At 40.7% G+C, this 20,181-nt stretch overlaps 1 long non-coding RNA gene across 1 annotated transcript; it reads right to left on the reverse strand.

The window, feature by feature from the left end:
- Nucleotides 1-719: 719 nt before the first annotated feature.
- LOC114895448 lies at nucleotides 720-19,244 on the reverse strand. Its single transcript, XR_003793555.1, has 3 exons — nucleotides 18,271-19,244; nucleotides 1,304-1,450; nucleotides 720-868 (listed from the first exon to the last, which is right to left on the reverse strand). It is a non-coding gene; the product is annotated as an uncharacterized LOC114895448 (long non-coding RNA).
- Between the last annotated feature and the right edge of the window lie 937 nt (nucleotides 19,245-20,181).

Consider the following 20,181-nt stretch of genomic DNA (forward strand, 5'->3'; position numbering starts at 1 on the left):
TTGTTTCTGTTCAATAAATTTTTTTTGAATCTCTATTGGTACCAGCCGATGTTTTGGGTGTAGGGGACACTGAGATAGTTATGACATTATTCCTACTTGAAAATAGTTCAAAATAAATTATTAATTTTAAAATTTGTTCTGGATAAGAGAAGTGCCTTGACATTTCTTTGGAGCTTACTTGTGTGTCTGATGGAAGTTAATCTATTTGTAAGTATGATGCCATTTGAACTGGTTTTTTTATTCTAACGTAAGAAACCATAATCAGTATTGCCAATAAAACGTTAGACAAAAGCCCATACCGTTTTTTAAAAATTGCTCATTTCTCTGCACTATAGTTTCATGAAATTATATTCTTTGTGTCATGAGTAACTTAACTAGATTATTGCAGTTTAGTAGTTATCTGTTCTTATGTTTGGTTTGTACTTATCCTTTAAGTGGGACTTTCAACACTGCAAGGTGCTCGTCTCAAAACTTCTCTGGTTTTTGAGCCATTGCTGCCATCCAGTGGGAGAATATCATATTTCATTAAATAAAAGGAAGACCATTCCCCCAAATAACTAATATTATAATCATAATCAAATTTTTATAATCCAACACCAAAAATTAAATCCTCTATGATACTGAATTATAATAAAAACTACTAAGTCCTTTAGAACATTAACCATTCCAACAAATCTTGATCAATATATACAGATATTGTAATCGTTTGGCATGTTTTATCCTTGCATTGCTGTGCTCATGGTTATACAAGATATCTCTTTTCTATCCTTCCACATTTATTACAGTTAGATGATTACTCTTACCTGGCAATTCTAGATGATTAGTTTCACTCTTCCTATTTCCAATTTTTCTTGTTTTTCAGGGTTCTCTAGGGAAGATGCAGAGAAGTTCATGCAGGTTCATTTTGGTCTTGCTGCTCATTGGATAGCTCTTTTAATACATCATTAGTCTTTCTTCTATGTTTTCCCATAATTCTAACCCGAGGTTCAACCATTTTTATGGTTCTTAAAACTGTTTAGATATATAAATGCTTGGATGCATATGCAATTCTTGCTAATATCTTTATTTATTTATTTATCTTTTCTGCACTGCTTTAGTTTGAACTAGTGGATGTACTATAGAAATACGAGCTTGATTTTTAAAAGATTAGGTCAATAAGCACTCATAAATGCATATGATTTCTATACACAGTCTCCAACTACCTGGCACCTGACAGGGTCAAGAATTATAAATGAGCAAAAATAATGTTTATCTAATCATTGCATGCTTGAGAGTGTGTTGACCGGCATAATTAGGAACATACCTTTGAGTTTTACAGAGAGAGTCTTTGCTCTAATCTCTTGTCAGAGGGATGGTGTCAGCATCCCTTCTATCTTCAAAGTCCTTTTCACTTTAGATGGTTCTTGCCAGCAGATCACACATCCAACTCTACTTCCAAATCTCTGCCTTCCTTGTGGATGAGATGGGAGAGAGAACCCTTCACATGACTGGACCAGAGGAAGTAAAATTTTCTAAACGGTCTGTATCGCCACTCCTTTCGGGGTGAGTTTATTTTTCTTGTGATATGCTTGACTTGTTTTGAAAGAACATCTTTAACTGCCTTTTGGGGGAAATTTTGAAATGCCATTAAAACCTGTCTCATAGAAAGCACTTTGTGGTTTCAGGAATTCTTTTTGTATTGCATACCATCTGATCACTTTCCTGTCCATATTAAAATTGTTAGCAATGAAATTTCTGGTGCTGTCCTTGGGAGACTAGAGCCTGAAATTTAAAATACTAAAGTGAATATTTCGTCTGAATGATTTAACATCTGACTCGTCTAAGTTAGCCAGGTGACTTTTAAATATTTTGGCATTGTCCTCAGCATGACTTTCCTGCAACTGGTAACAATTGTGTTAGTATCTTCTTTACATTGGCTCTCTCTGTGATTTTTTTTTTCTGTGAGTTTCATATCTTTCTTTAATCAATAGCTTCCTGGTCTCAAATATTTTTGTTCCTTGATCTTTAATTGGTTACAGTACCTAGCAAAAGACACGCTTGACATTAATCAGAAATTTTACAATGATAAATGTTATCTTTCACATTTAATTATTCAAGCTAATAGATCTTTCTATTCCTTTATAATATGTTTCCTCTCTAAATTGTAAAAGCAGAAGACACCCACCTGCTTGAACTGATGGTTCCACTGAATCAACTTTAGGGAGGAGCCCTGCCTGCCACTGGTGCCCACACTCACGTAATGAAGCTTAGACAGAAACAGGACACGTGACAGGCCTGTCTTTGAGAGCCTGGAGATTGTATGTTATATGGAATACCAACTCAAGCCTAATGGAAGTAGTTAAGAAAATTTTAAAAAGAGGAGATAAAGATAAGTTTGTCTCAAAAACCTTTAGAAAACAATCTACCATATCTTTTTCTGCAGGGGAGTCACATGGATGAGCCCACACACTGACAAATAAACTCCCAATGAGATAAAAATATTAGTGTAAAAATACAAGTATCTAAGAGAGGGAGGACAGTGTGCCTTTTTGGCAAACACACAAACAAAAGCCACCAAAATCTCCAGGCACAAAGCGAGGAGAATTACTCAAAAGAGTATAAATTTTGGCAGGTAAGTCAAACCCATACCAGTGTTTGATTGATTACCTTTGTATAAGGCATTGACAGGTAATTCTACTATCACTTAAGTAAAAAGTAATTGCGATCATCAAAAATCATTATTTAGCACTTATTTTGTGCCAGCAGACACTGACGATATAAAAAGGGCTGAGATTAGTCTCTGTTATCCAAAGAAAATAGGTACAGAGTGATGCCAAAGAAGAGTGGCAAAGGCAGAACAAAAAGAACTTTTAATTGACGTACAACTTTGTTGGGTTTCTCTCTTTCTGTCTCTGAAATTCTGACTTACAATCAATAAAACTGTATAAATAAAATACAGTGCAGCTGGAGGAGACTGAGTTATAATTTATTCTCTTATATTCTAATAAACATCTAATTAGCACAGAGAAAAAGATACATATTTTAGACTCCTCTTAGGTATAAGAAAACAAAACAAAACAAAATCCCACAAAATTGATTCCTGTATTTCAAGTGTCACTTTCTCAATATCCTACAAATGAAATTCCTTTAAATATCATCAAAAATGTTTTGGAATTTAAAATGTACGCACTGCCTGGAAATCTCTGAGTGGGAAAAAAAAAAAACTTGATTTAAGTAATTTCAAACGTTAGAGACATTTATTCATTATTGAAACCAACTCATCAAAGCAAATGAACGCATTTTTAGAAAACACAGTTCAAAGATGGGGTGACACACACACTGTAACCGCAACAGGAAGGTGTGTGAGAAAAGGGACCCTTAGTGTTGACAGGCTTTGCACTGAGACAGTCTCTATCAAATGGGGATGCAGGTCAGAAGGTACTTGGTTTGCAAAGTACTACTGAAATGCTATTCCATTTAACTTGAGGGTGTTGATCTCTGTTTGTACCTTTGAATGAACTTAGTGAGCCAAGATCTGTAGGATCCTTGAGGTCTGTCTGTGTCTAACAGCAGTGGTAACTAGAATGAAACCATCTGCAATCATCCTCCTGAGGAAACTGACCAATGGAATTTGCTTGTGAGATAGTCTGACACGCATAATGTTTATCTCTGCGTCATTTACAGGAAAAACTGACAACCTCTGTGTATTAGTCAGGGTTTTCCAGAGAAACAGAATCAGTAGAATATGTCTGGGGTTTTGTTTGCTTATATATATGTGTATATATACATATAATACATGCATATATGTATTGTAAGAATTGCCTCACACGATGATCATGGGTCTGCAGTTAGCAAGCTGGGGACCCAGGTGAGCCAAAATTGAAGTTCCAGTCAAAGGCTGGCAGGCTTAGGACCCAAGAAGAGCTGATGTTTAAGTGCAAGTCCGAAGGCAGGAAGAAAAATGTCTCCAGCTGAAAGGCGGTCAGGCAGGAAGAACTCTCTTGTTTGGGAGAGGGTCAGCCGTTTTGTTCTATGTTAAACCTAAAAACTGCAGAGATTAAAATATGGAAGACATAAAAAGGAAAAGATATGAACCAGTGCATTGATTTAAGAAATGTTTTCTGAGACTCACTAAGTGTTGAGCACTCACTGTTCTTGGCATAAGATAGAAGGCAGTAAACAAAGACAGATACCTTGGCCTCGTGGACTTTACACTCAGTGACACAAAGATGGTAAAAAAAATAAGAGTATATAGACAGAATATGATTTCAGGGAGAGATAAGGGCTAGGAGGAAAAGTAAAGCAGGCCCAGTGGCTGAAGAGCGATGAGGTGGGTAGATAACCTGAGACAGAGTGGATGAGCAAAGTCTGAAAAGTTACATTTATAACTTCAGTTTACATTTATAATTTCCTTTTCCCATTATCTTTGCATCCAGTTAGCACTTTAGCTGGTTAGGATATTTTACCTAAATACCCCAAACTTTCATTCCTAAAGGATCTAAGTTCTCAGCAATGCTACCTTAATTGAGTTGCCACTGTCTTCTTTAATTGACATGGAAATATCAGGGGGTATCCCATAGAATCCTCTAGGCTCCAGGCACACCCCTCCCCTTCTGTCCCTACATAGTGGCAACCAAATTTCATCTTGCTATTTGGGATCAACAACATTAGCTAGCACTGTGATCTCCTTCTTTGTCTATTTGTTCTATAAAATGATGACACTCAAATGACCAAGTGGCCATCCTAGTTTCCAGTTGGGAAATAATTGTTACTTCCTGTGGGAATGTACCAGAGTTCAAAGGTATGATGATGGGAAGTAAAAATTTTGTGAATAAGCTATTAGGTATAATAGATAAGCCCTTCCTATTTTCGTGCTTGATCCTGGACTCACATATTCTGACTGTGGGAGAAACAGAATCAAATGGTTGTTGCTGATTTTATGCACACACCACATCCTGTTGGACATTGCAGAGAAACTTTACAGAGAATTAGCTCTATAGCTGAGGTTTCAATAGGCCAATTCTATCTAGGTAGATGGTAAGAACAATAAACTACTTGGCTGTGGTATGATCGCTTCTCTTCTCTTTCCATAAAATGAGTTTCTTTGTTCGAAGCCACGCTATATGGGAGAACGGGAAGGTAAATAAGGTACCACACGTGAAGGTGTTAGGACAAGTATAGTAGGCAAAAAGGCAAACCTATATCCGGAATAAGCATCTACTCTAGTGAGGGCATGTAATTTTTCCCTGTAAGGTAGAAGGGGTCTATGGTAATCAGCCTTCAGGTGACATTGGTATTGGTCTCTGCTACTAGCAAGCTGGGCAGTCAACAGTGGTGGGGGAACCAGCTCTGGTGCGGGGGACCCCTGTTCTCGAGCCTCTGCATATCCTCCATCTCTGCCCCATAAGTGTTTGTAAGTGGGACCATTAAGCAAACACCGGGGTGGCTTGGGAAGAGTTTAGCTGACATCCAAAGAATGAATAAGTTTGCTCAGTTGCTTATTGATAGCCTTTCTTAAAGCTAGTGCCTTTGCTGACTGTTCCTATGGGACCTTAATATCCTCATACAGTGGTCTCAGTTCAAGAGACTATTTGCCCGTCCTATTGTTTTTATTCATCTCTAGGTTCTGTTACCTAAAAGGATATAATTTTGTTCCAATTTTATCCTACATCTACACATACATATCCTTCCTACCATGATGTATAAAAAGAACTCAATTTTAGGTTTGAAGGTTTGATCATTAAAAGTATGTATGTGAAATCTTAGTTTCTACTCAAGTAGGGTTAAAAATGTAAACTGACCTTTTCGATGGCTTCCCTGGTGGCGCAGTGGTTGAGAGCCCGCCTGCCGATGCAGGGGACACAGGTTTGTGCCGCGGAGCGGCTGGGCCCGTGAGCCATGGCCACTGAGCCTGTGCGTCCGGAGCCTATGCTCCGCAACGGGAGAGGCCACAACAGTGAGGGGCCCGCGTACCGGGAAAAAAAAAAAAACAAAAAAACCTCACCCTCCACTTCCTACACACTTCCTATGATGAGAGAACCAGTTCTTACAATGGGATCATGAGTTTCATTTAAAAGTTGGATAAAAATTTTGACCATCTACTGGGTACAATCATTGGATAAGATAAAATCCTTGCTTTCAAGTAGCTGAGTGAGAAAACCAACCACTATAATTGCAAAAATAAGACATGCAAAAAGCCTGAGTAGGGTGATGTTGTCTAGCCTGGGGATTGAAAGAAGGCTTCTTAGAGGAAAGGCTGTCTGAGTTGCGCCTGAATAGGGAGAAAATAGCCAGGAAATGGGGCATGTGTCTTGGGATGGGGACGGCAGACAAAAGTTCCAAGGGTGGGAGCCGAATGAATAAACCCTTAGAGGTTCGAAAAGAAAGAAAAGAAATGCACTGAGGTTTCCAGGGAGTTACAAGCAGTTGCAATCATGGCAGGACAAAGCATGAGGCCAGACGGCTAAGGGTCAGGGCTGGTTAGTTGGTGGAGCAGGTCATGGAAACACTGCAAGACACAGTGCAAGAGGCTTGGACTTGATCCTTAGGCGACTCAGGAGCCATCGGAGGGTGTTAAATGGAGAAGCTGTCTTTAAAAAGACATGGCTGTGTGGAGAAAGGATTTGAGGCAGACAAAGTAAGGAAACCATTGAGAAGGCTGCTGCCCTGGGAGAGAGATGATGAAAGATTGAACAGGGCAGTAATCACAAAGATGGAGAAAAAGGAGATGGATTTGAGAATTATCAGGAGCTAAAATTAATAGAATGTGGTGATGGATTACATGGGAGACAGTGAAGGAGCTCCGTACCTGCCGTGGAAACTAATTGGCTGTAATATTGCCTATTCAAAGAGCCCACCTAGAAGAACACAAATTCAGTTTTGAGTATTTTGTTGGAGGCCCCCAAGTGGAGATATCCACTAGGCAGCTGGATATGTGCTGAGGGCCATAGACAGGTCAGGGCTGCTGCTACAGATTAAAAAATCAACAGCAGAGAAATGGGAATTAAAGCCATGAGGTGAATGGGATAATTCGGGGAGAATGTGTAGAACACAGAGGTCAATGGGCAAAAGCAGCAAATGGATGGGATGACCAAAGAGCAACAAAAGCAACAAAGAATCATCAGTATAAAGAGGTAGGAAGGCATGGGTTGGGGGTGCCGGTGGTGAGCTTTAGAAAGACCCAGAGGGATTCCTGGGCATATATCTGGAGACAACTCTAATTTGAAAAGGTACATGCACCCCAGTGTTCGTTGCAGCACTATTTACAATAGCCAGGACGTGGAAGCAACCTAAATGCCCACAGGTGAATGGATAAAGAAGATGTGGTGTATTTATACAATGAAATATTACTCAGACATAAAAAAGAATGAAATAATGCCATTTGCAGTAACACGGATGGACCTAGAGATGATCATACTAAGTGAAGTGAGTCAGACAGAGAAAGACAAATACCATATGATAACGCTTATATGTGGAGTCTAAAAAAATGTTACAAAGGAATTATTTACAAAACAGAAATAGACTCGCAGACATAGAAAACAAACTTATGGTTACCAAAGGGGAAGCAGGGGGGAGGGATAAATTAGGAATTTGGGATTAATATATATACACTGCTATGTATAGAATAGATAACTAACAAGGACCTACTGTATAGCACAGGGAACTATACTCAATATTTTGTAATAACCTATAGAATTTGTAATAACCTAAAGAATCTGAAAAAGAATATCTCTGTATAACTGAATCACTGTGCTGTACCCCTGAAACTAACACAACATTGTAAATCAACTATACTTGGATTAAAAAAAAATATGGCAACAAAAAAGGTTTAATTCTGAGACAACATTTTCTGAGTAAATGCACTTAAAATAGCTGAGCAAGCTTTAACCTACAAAGTAACATTGATCAGTTGGATGTCAGGAGAAAAATTTTGACCCATTGACCAAGTTATTTGTATCATCTAGAACTAGAACTGTATTCTCCAGTATGGTAACTACTACCACAACTGGCTCTCTATGTTTAAATTAATTCAAAGTCAATCAAATTAAAAATGGAGTCCCTGGGCTTCCCTGGTGGCGCAGTGGTTGAGAGTCCGCCTGCCGATGCAGGGGACACGGGTTCGTGCCCCGGTCCGGGAAGATCCCACATGCTGCGGAGCGGCTGGGCCCGTGAGCCATGGCCGCTGAGCCTGCGCGTCCGGAGCCTGTGCTCCGCAACGGGAGAGGCCACAACAGTGAGAGGCCTGCGTACCGCAAAAAAAAAAAAAAAAGAAAAGGAATCCCTCAGCAGCACTACCACACTTAGTAGTAGTGCTACATGCTAGTAGCTCTAATTGCACTAGGACATTGAGGTGCTCATTAACCACATGTGGCTAGTGGCTACTGTTTTGGACAGCATAGGTATAACATTACCGCCATGGTAGAAAGTTCTACTGGATGGTACTGATCTAGAAATGACTACTTGGTCTCTTAACGCCCAAGGAAGGAGCCATGTGCTAATCAAAATGCCATTTACTAGTAGGAAAATTGCAGATGTGGTTACGGTGATTATGTAGTCCTTTGTTCACAATATAAAACATTTTAGTATTAGGATTACAAACCTTTCAAGACTGAAATTACATGGAGCTAAGTTTAGGAAAGTAGTATTTAGCAGTACTGAATAAGTGGAGGTGAATTCTTTTCCCTTTTGTGTTCCAATTCAATAAAATTTGGATATGCTGCCATCATTTGGGTGATTAGGAAAACTGAACCAAGTCTAAGCAGTTGAAGTTGGCATTTCCATTCTCAAAATCTGCCAACTGACATAAAACAGTAGATGCCTTTTGTGTATCAAGGCTACTTTGCTTTTAGAAAAAAAAAAATCTTTCACTATCTCTAATTCAAACCAATGACCTAAACTGTTTAAATTGTTCAAAATTATAAAGTGAGAGGTCAGAGAGCCCCCAGATACTATTCCACTGGGGGTGGGGGAAGTAGGTTAAAAATTAAAAATATCTTCTTCAATTTGTGTTTGTTTATAAATTACCCTCTGTATTGGAGAGTAGTAATGCTAGCTTCTGAGAAGCAAACATTAGTAATAACAGTTCAAATGAAATTAATATCTATTATGGTAATGGCTTAGAGGATGAAGTTAGGAATTCACTAAATAGCTTTTGCTATGGCATTGATATTTCTTTTAATAATCAAACCATTACCCAGGTGATGCTGCCCGAGTTGAGGATGCTGGCTGGTCTGGATGACCCAAGCATGCGGCTGTGTGGTGCACTGCCCATAGATAGTTACTGCCTGATTAACAAACAGGGAACTATAAATGTCTAATTGTATTTTTGTGAGTGTGCCCGTGTGACTTTAAATAATGGGTCTTGCTGCTCAAGAAGTACAGAAGGAAAACAAGCGGAAGAGCGCTGAAAAGCTGTTGTTCTGAAGGCGTCCAGCAGGTGACAGCAGTGCTGCAGCTAAAGCGAGCATGCTCTTTAGGACTCCAATTGAAACAGACTCATTTGTGATCAGCCTTAACTAACCATTTCTCTTTATGACACCAAGCCAGAAGCACACTCTAAATATCTATAGCTTCAGAAGAAATCTGCTTTCATCCTGGGAGTGACTGATTTTAAACATAACATACAGAAAGCTTACATACAGCACCAGCTTCAAAGGCTTGAGCACAGGGTAGGGGCACGGATGAATAAGCACCGTAGAAACAGGAGATAAGTGGATGGACCACTTTCCACTCCAGGAGAGGCCATCTGGGAAGAACAACTCTTTCTTTTCTAACTCCCCTTTTCCATCAGTTCCTTCTCCTCACCATGTAAGAAGAGAAATATATTTCCATTCCTAAAAAACAAAATCCTCCAAACCTTTTTTGACCTTTGCTCCCACCAGCCACCATCCAATTTGCTTCTCTCCTTATAATCCCAAAACTTCTTGAAGCCACGATCAATACTTTCTAATCTCTAGAACCTGCTGTGTAGCACAGGGAACTCTACTCAGTACTCTGTAATGGCCTATATGGGAAAAGAACCTAATAAAAATAAAAGAGTAGATATATGTATAACTGATTCACTTTGCTGTACACAACATTGTAAATCAACTATACCCCAATACAAATTTTTTAAAACTTTCTAATCTCTACTTTCTCGTCTCTCAATCACTCTTCCACTCTACCTCATCTGTTTCCCATTCTCTTGTCTGTCAAATACATCCTCCATACAGCCCGAAGGGAAATTTGCCCAACTTCAAATCTCCTTTGTGGTTAAACCTTTGTCACTTAGGATAGAGTTCAACTCCTGAGCAGGGCATCGGAGGGCTTCCTCTCTGCCTGACCTTATCTCTCACTAGCAGGCCCCAATGGCAGGCAATGGTTCCCAGCACACACAATGCCTTTTCTCATTTCTATGCTTTTGTTCCTTTTCTCTTCTCTCCCTCGAATGCCTTAACCCTTCCCCTTTCCCAGCTTTGCTTGAATTTCCTACGCATTCTTTAGCACCAAGCTCAAATATCACTTTCCTCCAAGAGTGTTTCCCTGACTCCCCCAGTCCTAGATGGATAACTGAACTCAGATCTGAGTTTCTGTAATCCCCTCTGTATCTCTCTGGAACATACTGATTAGCGAATATGCTAATTATCTGTTATCTGTGTCTGTGTTATAGTTTTTTGTTTGTATGTCTCTCTTCCCTTTCAGGCTGAGAATTGCTTTATAGTAAAGAGGAGGTTTGAGAGTTTAATGATTCATTAGAGACTCCAAACAGAAACAGTATTACATAAAATACTTTGTCTTACACACATTATAGAAAACTTTCTTTAAACACCTGCTACTTATATAAATACAGACATTTATAGTTATTTCAGAAGAAGTGCTGTAATGGAAAATTATGGGATTAATTAATCTAGGGGCCGAATATTTAGAAAATAGTGAAATATGGTTCTTTGGGAGAAAGAGTAAACAAACTTTGGAAAATCTAACTACAGGCGAAACAAATGGTAAAACAAAGAGAACATGATAAATACATAAAGAAAGTTACTACTATTACAAAGTACCAGGCCCAATGGTATGCAATACCAAACTGCTTCAGTATGAAGCATTTAATATGAGTGGAGTAATCACCAAGGATCAAATTTAAACACTTATCAAATAGTCTACATACAATACGTTAGATTTTTACAAGTGAATTATTTAAATATTTCAAAGAAAATTTATGTACCATTAAATTGTTTCAGAACATAGCAAGTGGTATGATTCACAATTCAGCTTAACAAAGCAAACATAATACTTGAACCAAAAACCTATTCTTAGCCCCCACACTAAAACCAAAACGAAAGACATATTTCAATTAAGAACGTACATATGGAAATCCCACATAGAATATTGGCTAATAAATGCAACCATATATTTTAAGTAATATGCCTTGATCATAAATGACTTATTTGAGGAAAACAGGGAAGATTCAATATCTGAAAAGTCATTAATATGCAGTATCTCAAACTTGAAGGAAAAAATTATACACATTTTTCAATTTTATAATAATGACATTTGATTAAATGACCATTTGTAAGAAATTTTCTTTTAATAGAATAATGGCCCTTAAATATAATAAAAAGCTTCAAGTATGGACTTTGACAAATTTATCATTTTTTTCCATTTTTAGTGAAAGAGCCAATGGTTTCAACTTTGTATCCTGAAAAGAGAATGTGGTAAAATGTTTTGAAATCCAAGTTGTCTACAGTTATGTAGTAAAGACCCCGTATTGTGGCTTGCAGGATATTTATGCAAACAATTATTTTGCCAGGTTGTGGTTCTTCCACAATAGGGTCTAGATGAGTTCAAACTTTGTAATTCTTTTCCTGTAACCTATGTCTGTATGATTCTGGAACTAAGCAATATTTCTATAAAGGCATCCTTCTAAAATCTGGCAAATATTTTCCAGAACAGAAAAAAAAAGAAATTATATAAACACTGATGGAACAGAGTTTACTTAAAAATGAAGAAAGAATTTCAAATACGAATTTTCTTTTTGTCAGTTATCTCCCAGAAGTAATCCAAGAGCAGTTATGTTATCTTTGCTGCATGATATCATTCATAAAAGTTGAACTACTAAAATATCTTAGCAAAACCTGATGGGCAAGTCCTCATCCTCCTACTGACCTTTATTCTTGGGGTTTGAGGGAGATAAATAAGCATTCCTGTACATGTGCCAGCCCCCCGCCCCAAATCAAAGCCAACTAAGAAAAAAAACAAAATAGTGGAGATGAAAAACAGCAGTTTACATATTGATAAAGCTAGATGGGAGACACAAAGCTGTATTAGGCCACTGAATAATTTCCTCACAAGGTTGACTTTCCCTCAGTGACTATAATGTTCTGCTGCTATGGGCGGAGCCAACCACTGACCACTGGAGGAGCTGGGAGCAGCCTCTCCTGAAAAAGAGACCAGTGAATGCTGTGTTCTTTCCCTAAACTCACCAGTAAGATCAGCTGTTTTCTTACCAAGGGAAAGAGTGCGTGAGGTAGACCTCTCAATACTAGAGAAAAAAGGTATAAATTCCCAATTTGTAGAGTACAGTTGCTTTTACCAAATACGTACGTTCTTTTTTTTTTTTTTTTTTTTGCGGTACGCGGGCCTCTCACTGTTGTGGCCTCTCCCGTTGCGGAGCACAGGCTCCGGACGCACAGGCCCAGCGGCCATGGTTCACGGGTCCAGCCGCTCTGCGGCATGTGGGATCTTCCCGGACCGGGGCACGAACCCGTGTTCCCTGCATCGGCAGGCGGACTCTCAACCACTGCGCCACCAGGGAAGCCCTCAGTAAGTTCTTTTTTAAAAAATATTTTAATTTTACTGGATTACAGTTGAGTTACAATGTTGAGTTAGTTTCAAGTGTACAGCAAAGTGCTTCAGTTATACATATACATATATTCACTCTTTTTTAGATTCTTTTTTCATAGAGGTTATCACAGAATATTAGGTGGAGTTTCCTGTGCTATACAGTAGGTCCTTGTGGATTATCTATCTTATATATAGTAGTGTGTGTATGTTCATCCCAAGCTCCTGATTTATCCCTCCCCCCTACGATTCCCCTTTGGTGACCATAAGTTTGTTTCCTAAGTCTCTGAGTCTGTTTCTGTTTCGTAAATAAGTTCATTTGTATCATATTTTAAATTCCACATTTAAGTGATATAGTATGATATTTGTCTTTCTCTTTCTGACTTACTTTATTTAGCATGATAATCTCTAGGTCCATCCATGTGGCTGCAAATGGCATTATTTCATTTTTTTATGGCTGAGTAATATTCCATTGTATATATGTAGCACATCTTTTTTATCCATTCACATCTCAATGGACATTTAGGTGGCTTCCATGTCTTGGCTATTGTAAATAGTGCTGCAAGGAACATTGGGGTTCCCGTATCCTTTCAGATTATGGTTGGCTCTGGATATATGCCCAGGAGTGGGAGTGCTGGATCATATGGTAGTTCTATTTTTAGTTTTTTAAGGAACCTCCATACTGTTCTGTATAGTGGCTGCACCAGTTAACATTCCCACCAACAGTGCAGGAGGGTTCCCTTTTCTCCACACCCTCCCCAGCATTTATTGTTTCTAGACTCTTTGACAATGGCCATTCTGACCAGTGTGATGATACCTCATTGCAGTTTTGATTTGCATTTCTCTGATAATTAGTGATATTGAGCATCTTTTCATGTGCTTTTTGGCCATTGCTATATCTTCTTTGGAGAAATGTCTATTTAGATCTTCTGCCCATTTTATGATTGGCTTGTTTGGTTTTTTGACATAGAGCTGCATGGGCTGTTTGTATATTTTGGAGATTAATCCCTCGTCGGCCGCATTGTTTGCAAATATTTTCTCCCATTCTGAGGGTTGTCTTTTCATTTTGTTGATGGCTTCCTTTGCTGTACAGAGTAAGCTCTTAAAGATACCATTGATTATTAAATTATTGCATGATTTAGGATTACATTTAATCCATATGATTAAACAAACGAACAATGGCTTGAGCAAGAAGAAAGTTAATTTTCCTTTTATGAAAAAGAAATTCAGACATCTGTAGCACAGCTGCTTTAGCAGCTACATAACCATCCAAGGTCCAGCCTTGTTTCTGTTATTTGCTCTACCAATCCTCATCCTCATGGCACACGATGGATTCTCGAGCTCTGGCCATCATATAAAATCCACATTCAATACAGAAGGAAGGAAGAAGCGAAGTGAAGAAGAGTATGTCCTGTCTTATTAAAGAAATTTCCTCAAAATGGCACATGACAATTCTGTATTTGATTCCTTTGCCAAAACTTAGTAACATGGCCGTCCCTTGCTGCCAGGGAGGCATGGAATGTGTCATTTATCTGTGCCAAGTTAATACTGGGGTCTAATTACAAAGCAAGAGGGGGAGGATGTATTTGAGAGGCAACTAGCAGAATCTGTCACACTGATCAAGCAACGTGTGAAAGAATAATGGCAGCTAATCCCCTCCACTGAAAAGTTTTTAAACTATCAAATCCTTTTAAACTAAGTGCTTACTCTTACCTCTTTTCAATAGCATATAGTTATGTGATGGTTTCAAGTTGAAATCAAGCTCTTCGTAGGACCAAAAGTAATCATTGTATTCGCATGATATTTGTGTCAATTTCTCAAGTCCAAGAGAAAGGGAACATGAAAGAACAGTTTATATTTCAGTAATGAAAAAGCAACCAGAATTGCATAAGTGTGGTAGCGTTTTCTTTTATACTTAGAGAAAAGTGTCTCTTTTTAGGACTACTATGCATTTCAACTGTATATGTCAGGTCAAGATCAAACCCTTGAGCCTGTGCCAGTCCAGGCTCCCATAGGGTTAAAATTTAGATTCTGTCTAGCCCTAGGAACCCAGTTCTAGTTAACCACCCTATGGACTGAAAGAGAAGGATCTTGGAGGTTGATATGACAAAATCCCTGAGTTCCTCCTACTTCCAGGGTGACTTAGAGCTTCATATTCTTATTTAGATTGGACACACGCTGAGCTCGGCAGACATCTCATACAGTGTTGACGGGCATGTAAAATGGTGCAACCACTTTTGAAAACAGTTTGGAGGTTTCATACAAAGCTAAATACATGCTCATCATATGACTCAGCAACTAAGTATTTAACCAAGAGAAATGAAAATATGTGTCCACAAGAAGATGTGTATGAAAAAGTTCATAGCTGCATTATTTACGATAGGGAAAAACTAGAAATCTGGGATTGGTTGGATCCAGGGATGCTGAATGCGTGGATATGGAGGGCTGTGAATTCATACAACAGCAACAAAAAGGAAGAAACTATTAATACACACTCCAACATGGATTATTCTCAAAGTGTATTATGCTAAGCAAAGGAAGCCAGATACCAAAGACTATACAGTGTATGACTCCATGTATCTTAAATTTCTAGAAAAGGCCAAACAATAAAGACAGAAAACAGATCAAAGGTTGTTTAGGGCGGAGGGTGGGAGAGAAGACAGACTGCTTTTAGGGCACATGGAAATTTTTTGAATTGATGGAAGTAGTATAAAACTGGATTGTGGAAATAGTTGTAAAAGTGTATAAATGTACTAAAAATCATCAAGCTGTATGTACACTTAGCATGAGTGAATTTTATGAAAAGTTTTTAAAAAGATGCAAGACAACTTTTCTGTTCCTTAGTGGGTTTGTTGGACCCCTTTTCATTATATTATTGAGTTAAGGCACTTAAGGTAAGGTAACCAAACAGTTTTACCTTCAGTTATAGGTTCTACTAATAATATATTTGGATTAATGATGTTTTTTAAAAAATAAATATTTTTGTAATTAATTTGTGAACAAATAAACAGAAACAATTTTTAAATGTAAGAAAAAATGACTAAAGATAATTTTTGATAATCGAGATTGTTTTGTAAAAAGTTACTGAGATGATATATGTATACAACTATATTTTCCCTGAGAAGTTAAATAAAATCCTCTTTATTATCATTTTTCATTTTCTTAAAGGCCTGTGTAATATCAAAATGTAATTTGATAATAAAAATTACCTTCTGGAAATTTCTACAAAAGTTTATTTTTTCTAATGATCATCCCTATTTTGAAATTAAAATTGGTGTAAAAATATTGCATTTCATTACCAAACAGCAGTAATTAAACTTCAAAGGGAACGAGATCTTAATTGTAAATGGCTAGATACCATCTTGTTCCTGTCTACATTATGCATTTTAAAACCACGATTTGTAGAATCTTTAAAAAGGAAGCCCTGCCTGAGAAAACGATGCTATTGTTGGGTAGGAAATAATTTAACTACTATTAAGAAACACTGATGGGAATGAGAGGTCTTGAGAGGACACTGCCTAAAAAGTGTCTGAAATGGACAAGTCCGGCCAAAGATAAAAGGAAAAATTAAATAATATTACAATCTCTTTGTTTTCACAAGCAGAAGCCCAGGGGAAAAAAATCAGATCTCTACCACCAGCCATCTTTATTTTTCAGTGTTTAAACACTAGAGGACAAATTAAAAGAATTTGTCCTCTATGATGGGGGCCATGATTTGGGTGATAAAAATGGGGCACAGACGCAAGAATGCAGAGATGCTGAGCTGGCAGCTAAAGCCAGTGGCTTTTTTTTTTTTTAATACGGAGCTCAAATACCTCTGGAATCCCATTTTATTTTCCTGTATGGTTGGCTGGGGCGATTTCAGCGTCCCCTTCAACCCAAGGTCAGAATGGACCTGGATGTCACAGGTGAGGTGGAGGTTTTAACAGAAAAGGCGTTCCCTGGAGTTCAGAGGACTGGATCTCGCCCTGGCTCTGCCACCTCCAGCTGTGTGGCCCTGGACAAGTGCTGTCACCTTTCTGAGTTACTCTGTATGGGCTCTAAGCTCCCCGCTTGCTCTAGCTTCCTGCTTTCAGTCTAAAGCTACTGGTGGCCATTGGCTCAGCTCGGTGGCTGGGACGTGGATGAAGTCTTCTGACAATGCACGCTGAGCTGACTCCAGTCTCCCATGCAGCTCCGGGACCCCACCTCTGCTCCCACACCCCCAGGGTTTGAACCCCTGCTTTTTGCTCTGAATGCTGGCGTGGCTTCCTCTCCAGGTCTCAGTACTCCAGGCAGCTCTGTTCCTGAGAGGATCCAGCTCCTGTTCCCAGCTCCGTGGGAGCCAGAATCTACCCTGGGATGTCTCCAGATCCCTCTCACACTGCATTGCCACTCAAGTCCCCAGTGTCAAATATTTCGATGTGTTTCTCAGTAGAAGAGGGACTCCTCTTCTCCCGGGTCTCTCTCAAGAGCCAGGGTTCAGGACCAACATTAAGGCCATAATCCAGGAAGGTCTTCTGGGTGCTGGAGTAGGGAATCTGCAGGCACTGGGCTTCCAAACAGATAGCAAGAGCTGAGAGCTGGGCACAGGGTTAAGGATGGAGAGCTGGCAGGTGGAGTAAGGGCCAGGCTACTATAGTTTTTCCCCTGGCATCAGAGGGGTCTGTCCCAGAAGCTGGAAGACTTGCCTATGATGGGCAGCGCGGTGCAGGAGGGCGAGGGGAGCACGCCATGGGGGGAGGCGGCAGGGCGGGAAAGGGGGAGTGTTAGCCTCCTGTGACCCTCCTGCCAGCACCTCCACTGATGCTGGAGTTCCCTGGGCCCACATCCCTCTCTAAGGTCAGCTCAGCCGGCTGACGCTTACCACCACGACATGCCCTCTGCCCAGCTTCCAAAATGACCCCAAAACACCCTCCTCTAAATTCTCTTTTTGTCTTAGTGATCCCTTTCAGCTAAGAGTAAGGAGAAAAGCAATTGATCAACGTAAATGACTATATTATCACAAATAAAAAGTCTTAATATCCCTATAAGGCATTTTCTTTTAAAAATGAGGGTTTCATGTATGTAAAATGTCAGGCAGACATCAGTGACTCAAGGTTATTCTCTTTCCCCATTCCTCTGATTCTTTTCTTTATTGGTTTTCCCAAATACATTACCACCTTCAACTAAATGACACTAAGGTATGCAGCTGACCCCAGTTCTGTACTCCCTGAACACTGATGCTGATGGGAAAACTGTGCAGGTGGTGAAGTTGAATGCTCTATCCTTCGCCAGTCTTTCAAAAGTCCACATTCACGGGTCAATGACCAGTGATAACTTCTTCAGTATTACCCTTCCAAGGAATTCCATTCAAAGGGTGGAACTGATGGCAACCTGCCATCACTACTGGAAGATTTGGGGAGAACCTTTCCATCGTTCCACAATATCATCATGCTACTTCACCTGCCCTTAAGTTCAGCCCAGTGTAACCCATAGAGCAGGCAGTCCACAAACCTTTCTTTAGTGCCTGATCTCTGCCAGGTCGTGGATCCACAGGGTCTTGGGTCAGATGCTGGAGATTACAGGTTACTAGGACAATCTGGAGCCTTAAAAGAGCACACAGACTGTCAAAAGACTGTCACAGCTAAATTCCAGCCTATGCAGAGTAATCAGCTTCTGAATGAAGGTTTTTTTTTTATTTTTTAATTTAATTTTATTTATTTTTTTATACAGCAGGTTCTTATTAGTCATCCATTTTATACGCATCACAATGAAGTTTTTTAAGCTTTCTAACCTTGTGGCAGAAACATAGTGGCAACAGTCACAGAGGCTCTATTATCTGTAGGTAGATGTGGAACTAGCCACTCTCAGAGAGAAGACGCCTTCCACTCCACAATTACACTAATGCTGTTGATTAATAAACTCAGCACTGGCCCATGAAGACGAGCCTTTCAAACAGAGCTGAGGGTAAACAAGCAGACGCCAGTCACGACTCTTTGTTTAATCTAACAGTCCTTTTATTAGCCCTGCTGAAACACCAATCCCTGAGGGGATTAGTATTGTTATGCACAGGAAATGGGACCAGAGGTTCAAAGGGACTTCATCTAATCTCTCGACCCGCTGCTAAGATTTAATCACTCCCCTTTTCTTTTGGAAAGATAAGTTTTTCTAAAAACCTTATCTCCAAATCCAAGAGCCTTCTACAATGATGCGGACACGGGAAACTGAGGCCCAGTGGCTTTTAGCTGGAAAAAAAATTTTCTTTAATAAAAATCTTTCCAGCGTACCCAGTCATTCTCTCCCTCGTTCCCGTGGCCGGCGCCTTTCTTTCTCTCTGACTGCGCGACAGGACGGGGGCTCTTAGGGTTTTTATCATAAAAGATTCCATATTCGCGCGACCCACCCTGACCTGACCCCTAGACTCAGGGGACTCAAGGGTGCGCTCCGCAGCTGCAGCCTGGACGGGCAAGTCGCGCTGTCCGCCCAAAGCTGCGAGTCCCAGGACACAGGTGGCGCGGCCGCCCGGTGGCCGCGCGTGGACACGATGGCCGCGTCCCCACCCCTCCCTGCACCGCTCCTGCTTCCCGCCCTACAAGCAGCCTGAGCCGGACAACGCCTGCCAGAAGTTCTCTCGGCCTCACGCAAAGCAAACCTCTTTCCTCCCGGGGACCGCCGGGCACAGAAGAGCTCAGAGCTCGGGCGCTTACCCGGCTCGGGACCCGTACTCGGACCCCGGCGGCGCGCGCGCGCGCGCGACCCCACGGCCGCCTCCGCGCCCGGCGCCCGCTCACCGCTCCCGCGCTCTCTCGCCCCAGGTGCCCGCGCCCGTGGGGAGCAGCTGCCGCAGGGGGCGTCCGGGGTGTGGCCAGTGAGGCGCAGCCTGAGGAAGATACTGCGCCCAGGGGCGTCGTCTACCTGGGCGTGGAGGACCACATGGACGACTCCAAGGACTTTAAGGTACCCGGGCCGTCGGCGGTCGGGACGCGAAGTCCGGGCGGGGGTCGGCTCTTCCTAACTTTGCCCTCCTCGACTCGAAGTTTCCTAGCCCGCAGCCCCGGGATGGGAGGACCGGGCGAGGTAAGGGCTGCCTGCTTCGGGGTGTGTGTGCCTTTCAAGACAGGACCTTCTCAGGAAGGGGGCGGGGGGTGGGGTGATGGACCGAGTTATTAAAAGGCGCCCGCCCGGTGCCTGCTTTGTCCTTTCGGTTTGCTTGTTCACCCTGCTCTTAATCGTGATGGGCAGCTGCAGTCTGGGGAGACCTAGCCCCAAAGTATCCTTAGCATTCGGCAGAATCAGGCAATTGCCTAAAATCAGGACAATTTTCGAGCGTGTGCTGTTCCGCTTGCCCTTTTTATAGATTTTATTTAGAACCAAACAGCTAGATGGCTGTATTTGGCAGTCAGAGAGCTAGCTATTCACGAGGTG

This window comes from Monodon monoceros, unplaced genomic scaffold (assembly GCF_005190385.1).
Source record: "Monodon monoceros isolate NGI ecotype Baffin Bay Population unplaced genomic scaffold, NGI_Narwhal_1 Super_Scaffold_14, whole genome shotgun sequence".
NCBI lineage: Eukaryota > Metazoa > Chordata > Mammalia > Artiodactyla > Monodontidae > Monodon > Monodon monoceros.